Raw genomic sequence first — 12,852 nt, 5'->3', positions numbered from 1 at the left:
ATTAGCTATATTGTTATCATAAGCCCTAACTAGGGAAGTAACAGTAGACCGTATAATGATAAACCGCGGTACTATTCCAGACGGTTAGTAATACCGTTTAAATTTTTAACTACAGAAAAACTTTCATTTATTAATACATTTTAGGCAATAGGGCTGGGCGATATGGCCAAAAAAATGTTCACGATTAATTTTTTCATATCATCCAATCTCAATTAATATCACAATTTTGTATTCATTTTTTATTAAAGCGGATTGTCCCGTGCAGGATTATACAGAGTACTGCATCCCTACTGTTTACTACTTCAGTATCTTGTAACAAACATTTCCAACATGTTTGATCGAGGTAATATATGTTAACAACTGACAACTGTCATTTTGTTCATATATATAAAATTGTGCTTCTTAGAGGTGCAACGATACAGGTAACCCATGCTACGGTCCGTACTGCTCATGCTCAATATGGCTTCGGAATCTCGGCAAGATTTATATTATGTTGATCATATCGACACTGTGTTCCAAATTATTATGCAAAGTACATTTTACTCAAATGTTCATAAATAATTGATGCAAATGTCAGTCAGTATAATTTTCAAGTCATCAGCCATCCATCCATCCATCCATCTTCAACCGCTTATCCGGAATCGGGTCGCGGGGACAGCAGCTCCAGCAGAGACCCCCAGACTTCCCTCTCCAGAGCAACATTTGCGACTTCCTCCTGGGGAATCCCGAAGCGTTCCCAGGCCAGAGAGGAGATGTAATCCCCCCATCTGGTCCTTGGCCTGCCGCGGGGCCTCCTCCCAGTGGGACGTGTCATCAGCCGTTAAGTTTAATTCAAATTTCATTGAACAAATCTCGAAATGATAACAGTATTTTTACAATAAATAAATACAATAAATAACTCAAAGGTCACTGTTCTAAATTATTAAAGGCCTACTGAAACCCACTACTACCGACCACGCAGTCTGATAGTTTATATATCAATGATGAAATCTTAACATTGCAACACATGCCAATACAGCCGGGTTAACTTATAAAGTGCAATTTTAAATTTCCAGTGAAACTTCCGGTTGAAAACGTCTATGTATGATGACGTATGCGCGTGACGTCAATCGTTGAAACAGAAGTATTCGGACACCATTGTATCCAATACAAAAAGCTCTGTTTTCATTCGCAAAATTCCATAGTATTCTGGACATCTGTGTTGGTGAATCTTTTGCAATTTGTTTAATGAACAATGAAGACCGCAAAAAAGAAAGCTGTAGGTGGGATTGGTGTATTAGCGGCTGGCTGCAGCAACACAACCAGGAGGACTTTGACTTGGATAGCAGACGCGCTATCCGACGCTAGCATCGATGATCGGGTGAAGTCCTTCGTCGCTCCGTCGATCGCTGGAACGCAGGTGAGCACGGGTGTTGAGCAGATGAGGGCTGGCTGGCGTAGGTGGATAGCTAATGTTTTTAGCATAGCTTTGTGAGGTCCCGTAGCTAAGTTAGCTTCAATGGCGTCGTTAGCAACAGCATTGTTAAGCTTCGCCAGGCTGGAAAGCATTAACCGTGTAGTTACAGGTCCATGGTTTAATAGTATTGTTGATTTTCTGTCTATCCTTCCAGTCAGGGGTTTATTTCTTTTGTTTCTATCTGCAGTTAAGCCTGATGCTATCACGCTAGCTCCGTAGCTAAAGTGCTTCGCCGATGTATTGTCGTGGAGATAAAAGTCACTGTGAATGTCCATTTAACGTTCTCGACTCTCATTTTCAAGAGGATATAGTATCCGCGGTGGTTTAAAATACAAATCCGTGATCCACAATAGAAAAAGGAGAAAGTGTAGAATCCAATGAGCCCTTGTACCTAAGTTACGGTCAGAGCGAAAAAAGATACGTCCTGCACTGCACTAGTCCTTCACTCTCACGTTCCTCATCCACGAATCTTTCATCCTCGCTCAAATTAATGGGGTAATCGTCGCTTTCTCGGTCCGAATCGCTCTCGCTGCTGGTGTAAACAATGGGGAAATGTGAGGAGCCTTTCAACCTGTGACGTCACGCTACTTCCGGTACAGGCAAGGCTTTTTTTTTTTATCAGCGACCAAAAGTTGCAAACTTTATCGTCGATGTTCTCTACTAAATCCTTTCAGCAAAAATATGGCAATATCGCGAAATGATCAAGTATGACACATAGAATGGATCTGCTATCCCCGTTTAAACAAAAAAAAGTTCATTTCAGTAGGCCTTTAATATGCCACAAATTAATCCCGCATAACAAACACCTCCCGCCTCCTGTCCATATAACCCACCAATACAACTCAAACACCTGCACAACACACTCAATCCCACAGCCCAAAGTGCCGTTCACCTCCGCAAAGTTCATACAGCACATATTTCCACAAAGTTACATACGTGACATGCACATAGCGGCACGCACGTACGGGCTAGCGATCAAATGTTTGGAAGCCGCAGCTGCGTACTCACGGTACCGTGTCTGCTATCCAACTCAAAGTCCTCCTGGTAAGAGTCTCTGTTGTCCCAGTTCTCCACAGCTTTCTAATTTGCTGTCTCCATTGTTCATTAAACAAATTGCAAAAGATTCACCAATACAGATGTCCAGAATACTGTGGAATTTTGCGATGAAAACAGACGACTTAATAGCTGGCCACAATGGTGTCTCAAAATGTCCGCTACAATCCGTGACGTCACGCGCAGACGTCATCATACCGAGACGTTTTCAGCAGGATATTTCGCGGGAAATTTAAAATTGCACTTTACTAATCTAACCCGGCCGTATTGGCATGTGTTGCAATGTTAAGATTTCATCAATGATATATAAACTATCAGACTGTGTGGTCGGTAGTAGTGGGTTTCAGTAGGGTTTTAAGCAGTTTTCCTTTGATTGGGCTCACCTGGGGGACTATTTATCACAGGTGTCTGAGATTGATGTCAATGATCTACAGAGCCTTGAGACACTGTACCATCCATGAGTTTAATGAAAAAAAAAGAAGAAAAAAAAGGGTTTTGACTCTTAAATCCATTTTGCATAATAATTTAGAACACAGTGTATTTACTCGCAAACTTTGTAGGACTTTTGGTGTTGTAAATCAGGAATAAATAATTGTTTCAATACAGTCAACATGTTGTTCCATTATACTGGTACTTTAAAAGGAAGTGTGGAAAAAACATAAAACATGCATTTAACCTGAGAATTCTTCTTGGCATTGCTGAATCATCTTGAAAAACATCATCCATTTGGGAGTAATATTCCGACATCTGTGAAGCATCCTGGAGGACCTTAAAGCAAAAGACAGCATATATAAAACCACCGGCAAACATTATTTTTATTATAAGCCAGTATATAATAACAGGTGGATGGATTTGATTGGCAACACTAAATGGTCTTTAGTGTGTGAATGTTGTCTATCTGTGTTGGCCCTGTGATGAGGTGGCGACTTGTCCAGGGTGTACCCCGCCTTCCGCCAGAATGCAGCTGAGATAGGCTCCAGCACCCCCCGCGACCCCGAAAGGGACAAGCGGTAGAAAATGGATAGATGGATGGATGAATTCCTATGGGAAAGAATGTGAAGTGGTTCCATGCAAATGAAAGCTCAAGTTGATACTATTTCCAACGTTGTGATGAATGCACTGCGACTGTTTAACTACAACGTCTACTAAACAGAATGCTCATTAAGCGGAATGAAAGTAGCAGTGACGTGCTGTCAGGCGAGGTAAGTGAGGCAGTGCCTCACCTTGCCACCACGGGGTAAAAGGCTTAACCATGAGATGTTCAAAAACTAAGTAATAAAATAAAATAAGTTTTAATATTTCTCTTTCGGTTTATGCATTCTATGTGACTTTGGTGTGGTTCCTGTATATTTTGATAATTTTCACAGTCAAAATCGCGGAAATTCTGGTTCCTGTTCAAAATAACGCGGCAGACGAGAAGTTAGAGACTTAGACTTCCTTTTTATTGTCATTCAAATTTGAACTTTACAGCACAGATAAGAACGCAATTTTGTTACATAAGCTCATGGTAGTGCAGGATTAAAAAAAAGCAATAAGGTGCATGTATAAATAAATAAATATATATAAATAATATATATATAAAATAAATAAATATAAATATATATAAATAAATAAATAGATTACTGTACAGATAAATATATTGCACTTTTTCACATGCGTTCACGTTTCTGGATGCAGTGTTTCCCACACATTCATTTATTTGTGGCGGCCCGCCACGAAAGAATTACGTCCGCCACAAATAGATTTTTTATTTTTTTTTGTCCTGTCCAGCTTCTCAGGCAAATCATATAGTTGATGTAGATGCCCATATCGGCTGTTCAGATTTACTTTACAAAAGAGAAGTGTAGGATACTTCTCTTGTTGCCTAATTTGTATTTGACTTTATTAAATGTATTTATATTATCATTTGGTGCAGCCGGGGCGGAGCAGGAGGGGATAGAAAGAGAGAAATTATTATGTTGCCGGTAAATAATATGGTTGTAGTAGTAGGCTAAAGTTAAATTATTTAGTATGCACTAATTGAAGGGGCAGAGCTTTAAGATACATTTTAGCTTTTATATTTTATAAGATATATTTTTTGTAAGAACCACAATTAATAAATATATTTCAGTGAATAACTTATTGTTCAAATCTGTATATAAATATGTACATAAAGTGTTGTAATTATATTGTAAAATGGATGGATGGATGGATGGACGTTTAAAACAAAACTGTTATTATTAATTAGTTATTGTCCTTTTTTATGAGCCTTTTTAGAGAAAATCATATCATTGTAGTAAATTATGCAAATTACTCGATGATATGGTGACCACGCCCATAGCCACGCCCCCACCACCACAGGTATCTTGGCAGTTTATGGGAAACACTGGGATGTATGTTATATTGTCTTTTTTTTCCCCAGCGAGTTAATCCATTTTGTAAGGCAGTCACAGGAAGTGCCTCCACGGCTACACACAAAGTGTAGTGAGTGGGGCGCATGCTTGTTGCCACGGGGAAAAGGCAGGCCATGAGGCAGCAAGTACCTCTGTCTCAAGGCAGGAGGCGAGATATTGTCAACTTGCAGTTTAATGCCTCAGCTATACTCTGACTCGCCACATTGGGAGAAGTGGGGGCACTCAAACTAGCAGACATGTCTCTCCAGCGGAAGCCAGCCTTTTTCATTTTCTTCCTTTTAAAAAAAAAACCCTGTATTTATAACAAAGATGGCATTTTTAAGCCAGCGTTTGTGGGTGTTTTTTGTCAGATGCAAAAATATGTTTTATTGCTTGGAATTAAATTTAATTAAGTGAATGTGTCTGCCAATACTGAAACACATTCACACTTAGTGTGTGAATGTGAGTGTGAATGTTGTCTGTCTATCTGTGTTGGCCCTGTGATGAGGTGGCAACTTGTCCAGGGTGTACCCCACCTTCTGCCCGAATGCAGCTGAGATAGGCTCCAGCGGTAGGGACAAGCGGTAGAAAATGGATGGATGGATGTCTGCCAATATGGAGGATTATATACTGTATCCAAGATTAAATACTTCTCTAAACAGGACTTTAAGACAAAATGAATGTGATCATACAAAGTACCTTTTCAAGGAGGATAGCCATTGCTGCTTCAGATACAAATGCAGAAAGGTGAGATACACTCTCAATACTTGATATATTTTGTTAAAAGCAAATGGGACCAAAAAGTATTTAATAAAAACTGCTCAAGCGTCCTCTGCGCACACTGTGCGCCGCACAGCAAATATATGCCGCAGAGCAAATCAAACCCATCTGAATTCTAAACAAAATAAACACATTTATTCTGTGTAATTTTGAAATGCAACTTTGAGTGATCGTGACAACAAGCGGCCCTAACGGTGTTCGTCAACAACACGCATACCACTAAGCCACTGGTGCGTTTATGGCCACACAAAAAGTCGGACAACTCAAACACCACACAAAGTTACACTATGATTCCTCAGTCATACGTGTGCTTTTTTTCTGTCATTTATTATTAATGTTAATTTATTGATATTAATCATGGAATCCTGTTACTAGAGAAAGTTATAGGAATGACGGCGTGGCGAAGTTGGTAGAGTGGCCGTGCCAGCAATCGGAGGGTTGCTGGTTACTGAGGTTCAATCCCCACCTTCTACCATCCTAGTCACGATACATGTTCACATTATTTATTGACTGTATCTAAAAAAGATAAAAATATATTTTTATTTAAATTAAGATATGAAATAATCCTAAATGAAATACAATGACTTGGTTTATATACTAGGTCATAAAATCAGTGTCAGTTGAGTCGGTCCATAGGTTGCCTGTAGGGATTTTTAATGTCCAGCAGATGTCAGTATTTAGTGACACAGTATCGACACAGTATCAATACAGTTTTGCAATGTGTCGAAACGCTTCATGACGCCTCATCAACCCATCACTAGTGTTTAGCAGGTAAGCACAATGCAGCGGACTCTCCCCAAATTATAATAAACACTTCCAAGTCAACTACTAGTAACATCACTATGAGCCCTTTGACGTTCTAGAAACATAAGCGGCAGCTCAGCTCGCTCGCAGTCCTTGAGGTGAAGGCTAATTCGCTTTTAGCGTAACGTTAGCTCACTGTGCCGTGTGTGTGTTACGGACAGCAAAGCCCTGTCTGTCTGAGAGAAAGACAAGCATTATTGACCTACAGTTAACAACTAAGTTATGTCACTTTACCTTTTTCTGTGTTGATTGAGCTGTGTTGAAGCAGCAAAAAAGGACATTATGTTAAATGAAGACTTTCCTGAAGCTTTCTCTGATAGTTGATATAATAATGTAACTGCATCATAAAGCCTACATGAACTCCATGGTGTTCAGGGATGAATAGTCTCTCCTATTGCTATTGTACTATTTTTTCAGCTATAGTTACATTAATCATTAGTAATGTAGCAGCCTAGTTTTGAATGGCAGGGTCCCTGCTATCACATGTTGATAAAAATATAACATTTACATAATAAAAATCAACTACAGGCTTCCCAAATGCTGTAATAAATTAAGCATGATGAGTTGAGCATATGTCAGCATGTGGCCCCACTTTTAACTCTTTTTTTCAAACGCTTACTTACAGTAAGTCATTAATTTGACTTTGTAAGTCATTATTTTGACTTACAAAATTACTAAGTCATAATAATGACGTCCTTAGTATCTCAGGTAACTAGGACTGTTTTGTTTTTACTTTACGGAAAAAATATCGCTATATCGTATATCACCATTCAGCAAATGGAGCGGAAAACACAACCAAAAGTTGTAGGCTTCTTCACGCGATGAAGCCGGCCTACTTCACCGCAGTCTGTAGTCCAGGGGTGCCCATTACGTCGATCGCGATCTACCGGTCGATCGCGATCGAACTACCGGTCGACCGCGCAGTGTGTGTCAGTCGATCGCCTGCCAGGCATTGAAAAAATAGACCTAAAAATTTGCGATCATAAATCTTCCCTATGACGTTACTTGATTGACATTCAAGGCACCCGAGGATCTTGTGAGATGACGCTGGCTGCAGACAGCTCAGTGTGAAGGAAAAAAAGACCGTCAGGAAGGCGAGAAACAGTTTTTATTCCAACCGTGCCATCAAAAGCCTAGAGACTGACCGCACAGTTCCTGTCTTCACAATAAAAGAGCTGCTCGATGCTGCCTGCGCTAACAAAGTAAGAGTCTCCGAAAGCTAACGCAAACAAGCTAGCAAGCCACGGAGTTTGCCGTCGATCTATTTCTTGTAAAGTGTAAAAAAACGAGTATGGAAAATGGACAAACAGGATGCCAAAACCAACCACTTCAATGTGGTATTGGACAGAAAGGAGGACTTTTTTTCCCTCCTCCACAATGTAAAATCGAAAATGTGAAAGTTGTCAGCACTAGTGTGAATCTTGTCTGATTACAATCCATGCAAGTCATCAGAATCAGGTATAAAACCAACTTATATTCTTGTACCATCTTTCATAAAGACTAGAATATCTTCATGAAAGATGGCAATCTATATGTTAAACATGCATGTGTTTTGTACACCTTTTACATGTGAACAAAAACGGCAAAAAATTTAAAAATTATATGTATATATATATATATATATATATGTATATATATATATCAGTGATGTGCAGTCACTGGAGGCAGGGCCTCACGTGCCATCATGGAAAGAAAAAAATGTAAAAAGAAAAAAAATTAATTAAATTGTTATATGTATCCAGTGATTATACTATAAAGTTATTTTCCTTTTAACTTCACCAGTTTTAGATTATTTTTATTCAAAACCGCGGAATTTTCACATTTGCCGTTCAAATACTGAGAAGAGACTTGCTGTGATCAGCAGCCAGTTGAGGCACGTCACTGCGTTGTGCCTCAACATGGATTGCGGACTCGGCTAACTGCTGGCCTGCTGAGCAGTGAGACCGTATTGCTATATGAACTATATTATACATTTCCATAGTTTAGTTAGCTGAGGTATATAATGTACAGTGTATTTTGTCAACAACTGTATGTGTGTAAGTATTTCTTGTGCTGAGCAATCATAAAACTGCTGCGAAGACGCACTGGCTGAGGCTCGCAGTAATCCCGCCTCCTTGTGGATAATGCACCCACGCCGTAAAATGCACCCCCTGACGGGAGTGTTATATCAACTAAAGCCCACACTTAAACTTTCCACGTGCAACATTGAATCTATTTAAAAAAGTTATTTAATAAGAACTTAAAAAGTGCAAAAACAATAATGTTCGTGTTGGAGTTGTGAATGACTGCAGGGCCACAACATTAGGTACACCTGCAGACTGCAGCACGGATTTCATATTTCATTCATTCACAACTCCTCCAACACGAACATTATAGTTTTTGCCCTTTTTGGCTTCTTATTAAATAACTTTTTTAAACAGATTCAATCTTGCACGTGGAAAGTTTAAGTGTGGGCTTTAGTTGATACAACACTCGCGTCAGGGGGTGCATTCTACGGCGGGGGTGCATTAATCCAGCACAACAGCGGCGCATGGACTTCATTTATAAGTAAAGGTAAGACCCTAATGTTTTTTTTATTAAATGTGCTTTTTTGTGTGCTACAGTTTGTATGTGTAAAGTTAAAGTACCAATGATTGTCACACACACACGAGGTGTAATGAAATTTTTCCTCTGCATTTGACCCATCCCCTTGTTCACCCCCTGGGAGGTGAGGGGAGCAGTGGGCAGCAGCGGCGCCGCACCCGGGAATCATTTTTGGTGATTTAACCCCCAATTCCAACCCTTGATGCTGAGTGCCAAGCAGGGAAGAATGCTGGTATGAGCTTTTAAACATAACCCGTTAACTGCTGCCAATCAAATGGTGAATAAGATACTCTTTAGGGTTCATATGTTTGTAAATCTGACTGTGATGAAGTCAGTGCCTCACCAGCCATGAACCTCACCGCACGTCACTGATATACATATACATATATATATATATATATATATATATATATATATATATATATATATATACATATATATATATATATATATATATATATATATATATACATATATATATATATATATATATATATATATATATATATATATATATATATATATATATATAAGGGCTGTGAATCTTTGGGTGTCCCACGATTCGATTCAATATCGATTCTTGGGGTCACGATTCGATTCAAAATCGATTTTCTTTTCAATTCAACACGATTCTCGATTCAAAAACGATTTTTTTCCGATTCTCTATTCATTCAATACATAGGATTTCAGCAGGATCTACCCCAGTCTGCTGACATGCAAGCAGAGTAGTAGATTTTTGTAAAAAGCTTTTATAATTGTAAAGGACAATGTTTTATCAACTAATTGCAATAATGTAAATTTGTTTTGACTATTAAATGAACCAAAAATATGACTTATTTTATCTTTGTGAAAATATTGGACACAGTGTGTTGTCAAGCTTATGAGATGCGATGCAAGTGTAAGCCACTGTGACACTATTGTTCATTTTTGTAATTTTTTTATAAATGTCTAATGGTAATGTCAATGAGGGATTTTAAATCACTGCTATGTTGAAATTGTAACTAATATTGATACTGTTGTTGATAATATTCATTTTTGTTTCACTACTTTTGGTTTGTTCTGTGTCGTGTTTGTGTCTCCTCTCAATTGGTCTGTTTATTGCAGTTCTGAGTGTTGCTGGGTCGGGTTTGGTTTTGGAATTGGATTGCTGTGTTATGGTATTGCTGTGCATTGTTTTGTTGGATTGATCAATAAAAAAAAAAATTAAAAAAAATCGATTTTTTAAAAATGAGAATCGCGATTCGAATTTGAATCGATTTTTTCCCACACCCCTAATATATATGTATGAAATAGATCACCTCGACTTGGTCATTTAAAAAGTAGCTCGCCAGCTGAAAAAGTGCGGGCACCCCTGCCGTAGTCTATTGCCCCCCACGCTGTGGTGGCAGCGACGAGGTGGAGACGTGATGGCGACAGGCCGAGTTACACCGATCCTTACACCCACCCCCTTCCCCGGTCCCCTCCCCCTGGAGAGTCACCACCTTAAAGGCTTACTGAAACCCACTACTACCGACCACGCAGTCTGATAGTTTATATATCAATGATAAAATCTTAACATTGCAACACATGCCAATACGGCCGGGTTAGATTAGTAAAGTGCAGTTTTAAATTTCCCGCAAAATATTCTGCTGAAAACGTCTCGGTATGATGACGTTTGCACGCGTGACGTCACGGACATATTGGGACACCATTGTGGCCAGCTATTAAGTCTTCTGTTTTCATCGCAAAATTCCACAGTATTCTGGAAATCTGTGTTGGTGAATCTTTTGCAATTTGTTTAATGAACAATGAAGACAGCAAAGAAGAAAGCTGTAGGTGGGAAGCGGTGTATTAGCGGCCGGCTGCAGTAACACAACCAGGAAGGCTTTGAGTTGGATAACAGACGCGCTACCGTGAGTACGCAGCTTTGGCTTCCAAACATTTGATCACTTGCCCGTACGTGCGTGCCGCTATGTCCATGTCACGTACGTAACTTTGGGGAAATATATGTGCTGTATGAACTTTACGGAGGTGAGCGGTACTTTGGGCTGTGGGATTGAGTGTGTTGTGCGGGTGTTTGAGTTGTATTGGTGGGTTATATGCGGATTAATTTGTGGCATATTAAATATAAGACTGGTTGTGTTGTGGCTAATAGAGTATATATATGTCTTGTGTTTATTTACTGTTTAGTCATTCCCAGCTGAATATCAGGTCCCACCCGCCTCTCACAGCATCTTCCCTATCTTAATCGCTTCTACTGCCCTCTAATCCTTCACTCTCACTCTCCTCATCCACAAATCTTTCATCCTAGCTCAAATTAATGGGGTAATCGTTGCTTTTTCGGTCCGAATCGCTCTCGCTGCTGGTGACCATGATTGTAAACAATGTGCAGATGTAAGGAGCTCCACAACCTGTGACGTCACGCTACTTCCGGTACAGGCAAGGCTTTTTTATCAGCGACCAAAAGTTGCGAACTTTATCGTTGATGTTCTCTACTAAATCCTTTCAGCAAAAATATGGCAATATTGCGAAATGATCAAGTATGACACATAGAATGGACCTGCTATCCTCGTTTAAATAAGAAAATTTCATTTCAGTAGGCCTTTAACTAACAATTTTTCTGGGGGAAACACTGGTGTATAATTCACTGCACGTCACTGGCACAGTATATAAAAAAACACGGCAACCATTATTCTATTATAAGCCAGTATATAATAACAGTTGGATGGATTTCTATGGGAAAGAATGTGAAGTGGTTCCATGCAAATGAAAGCTAAAGTTTATGCTATTTCCAACGTTGTGATGAACGCACTGGGACTGTTTAACTACAACGTCTAAAAAACAGAATGCGCATTAAGTGGAATAAAAAGTAGAAATGATAAATACATTAACGAACGAAAGCATCCCCCCGCGACCCCGAAAGGGACAAGCGGTAGAAAATGGGATTTAGTGAGAGCTAGCTTGTCGTTCACAGCTGTGTTTACACAGTGCTAGCTAGCCTAGCCTGACCCTGCGCCATTATTACCAGCCGAGCTAACACTTTGGAGACTCCCCACTCCCTCCAGCAACTCGTAACCGACTTGCTCTCGCCAACCTCGGGCTTCTTCTAGTGGGTGTCACCCACAAGCACCAGAACACCTCTCTCTCGCCAACATACCCGCTCTTATAGCAGAGTCCCCGGGTAGGAGGATGGTGGTTGACATACTGCTAGCCCAAAGCTAACAGGTTAGCTCCCCTTCAGGTCGCCTTGGAGAAGGGAATCCCTTTCGATAATTCGCCCATTTTTTCAAAGTGCAAGGAGCTGGCGGCGATGCGTCGTCCATATCCGACAGTTTTCCGCAAAAAGAAAGTTGTTATGAGTTCCGGGATAAACTTCCAAGGCTTTCGGAGGTGACTTCGACAAAACATCCAAAACTGACCAGAAGCCACTTAGCAGGCACAATGGTGATTGGCGTGTTGAACCAGCCAATCACGAGAGAGGAGAGCCCACAAGTGCGAGGACACTTGCACATAAGCCCCGCCTACCCATAAACAATAGCAACCATAATGAAGTCCTATTCTTTTATTTATGCATGTTCAACTTCAAATACATTCCAAAATGTCTTTTAAAAGCTAAAATTATCCCCTCTGCTTTTTGTAAAGATTCTGCAGGGAAAAAAAGATCCTTTATGCGACGGGAGTACTGTGCTGTTTTTGTTGTTTTTATTGTTTCCAACTAGGGATGTCCGATAATGGCTTTTTGCCGATACCCAATATTGTCCAACTCTTTAATTACCGATATCAACCGATACCGATATCAACCGATACCGATATATACAGTCGTGG

The 12,852-nt window shown here is 39.9% G+C and overlaps 1 protein-coding gene across 3 annotated transcripts in view; it reads right to left on the bottom strand.

Annotated features, from left to right (window-relative positions):
- LOC133629863 (enhancer of polycomb homolog 1-like) overlaps positions 1-12,478 on the bottom strand; it is a 62,222-nt gene extending 49,744 nt beyond the window's left edge. For all 3 annotated transcript variants that reach the window (XM_062020908.1, XM_062020909.1, XM_062020910.1), the window contains exons 1-2: positions 12,185-12,478; positions 3,186-3,277 (exon numbers count right to left, since the gene is read on the bottom strand). The gene's annotated coding sequence lies outside the window, so the exon portion shown is untranslated. The remainder of the gene's footprint in view (positions 1-3,185; positions 3,278-12,184) is intronic.
- Positions 12,479-12,852: the final 374 nt, after the last annotated feature.

Source organism: Entelurus aequoreus, linkage group LG15, assembly GCF_033978785.1.
Source record: "Entelurus aequoreus isolate RoL-2023_Sb linkage group LG15, RoL_Eaeq_v1.1, whole genome shotgun sequence".
In the NCBI taxonomy this organism is placed as follows: Eukaryota; Metazoa; Chordata; class Actinopteri; order Syngnathiformes; family Syngnathidae; genus Entelurus; species Entelurus aequoreus.
The sequence above is the reverse complement of the archived record's forward strand: the minus strand, read 5'-3'. Positions and strand labels throughout refer to the sequence as shown.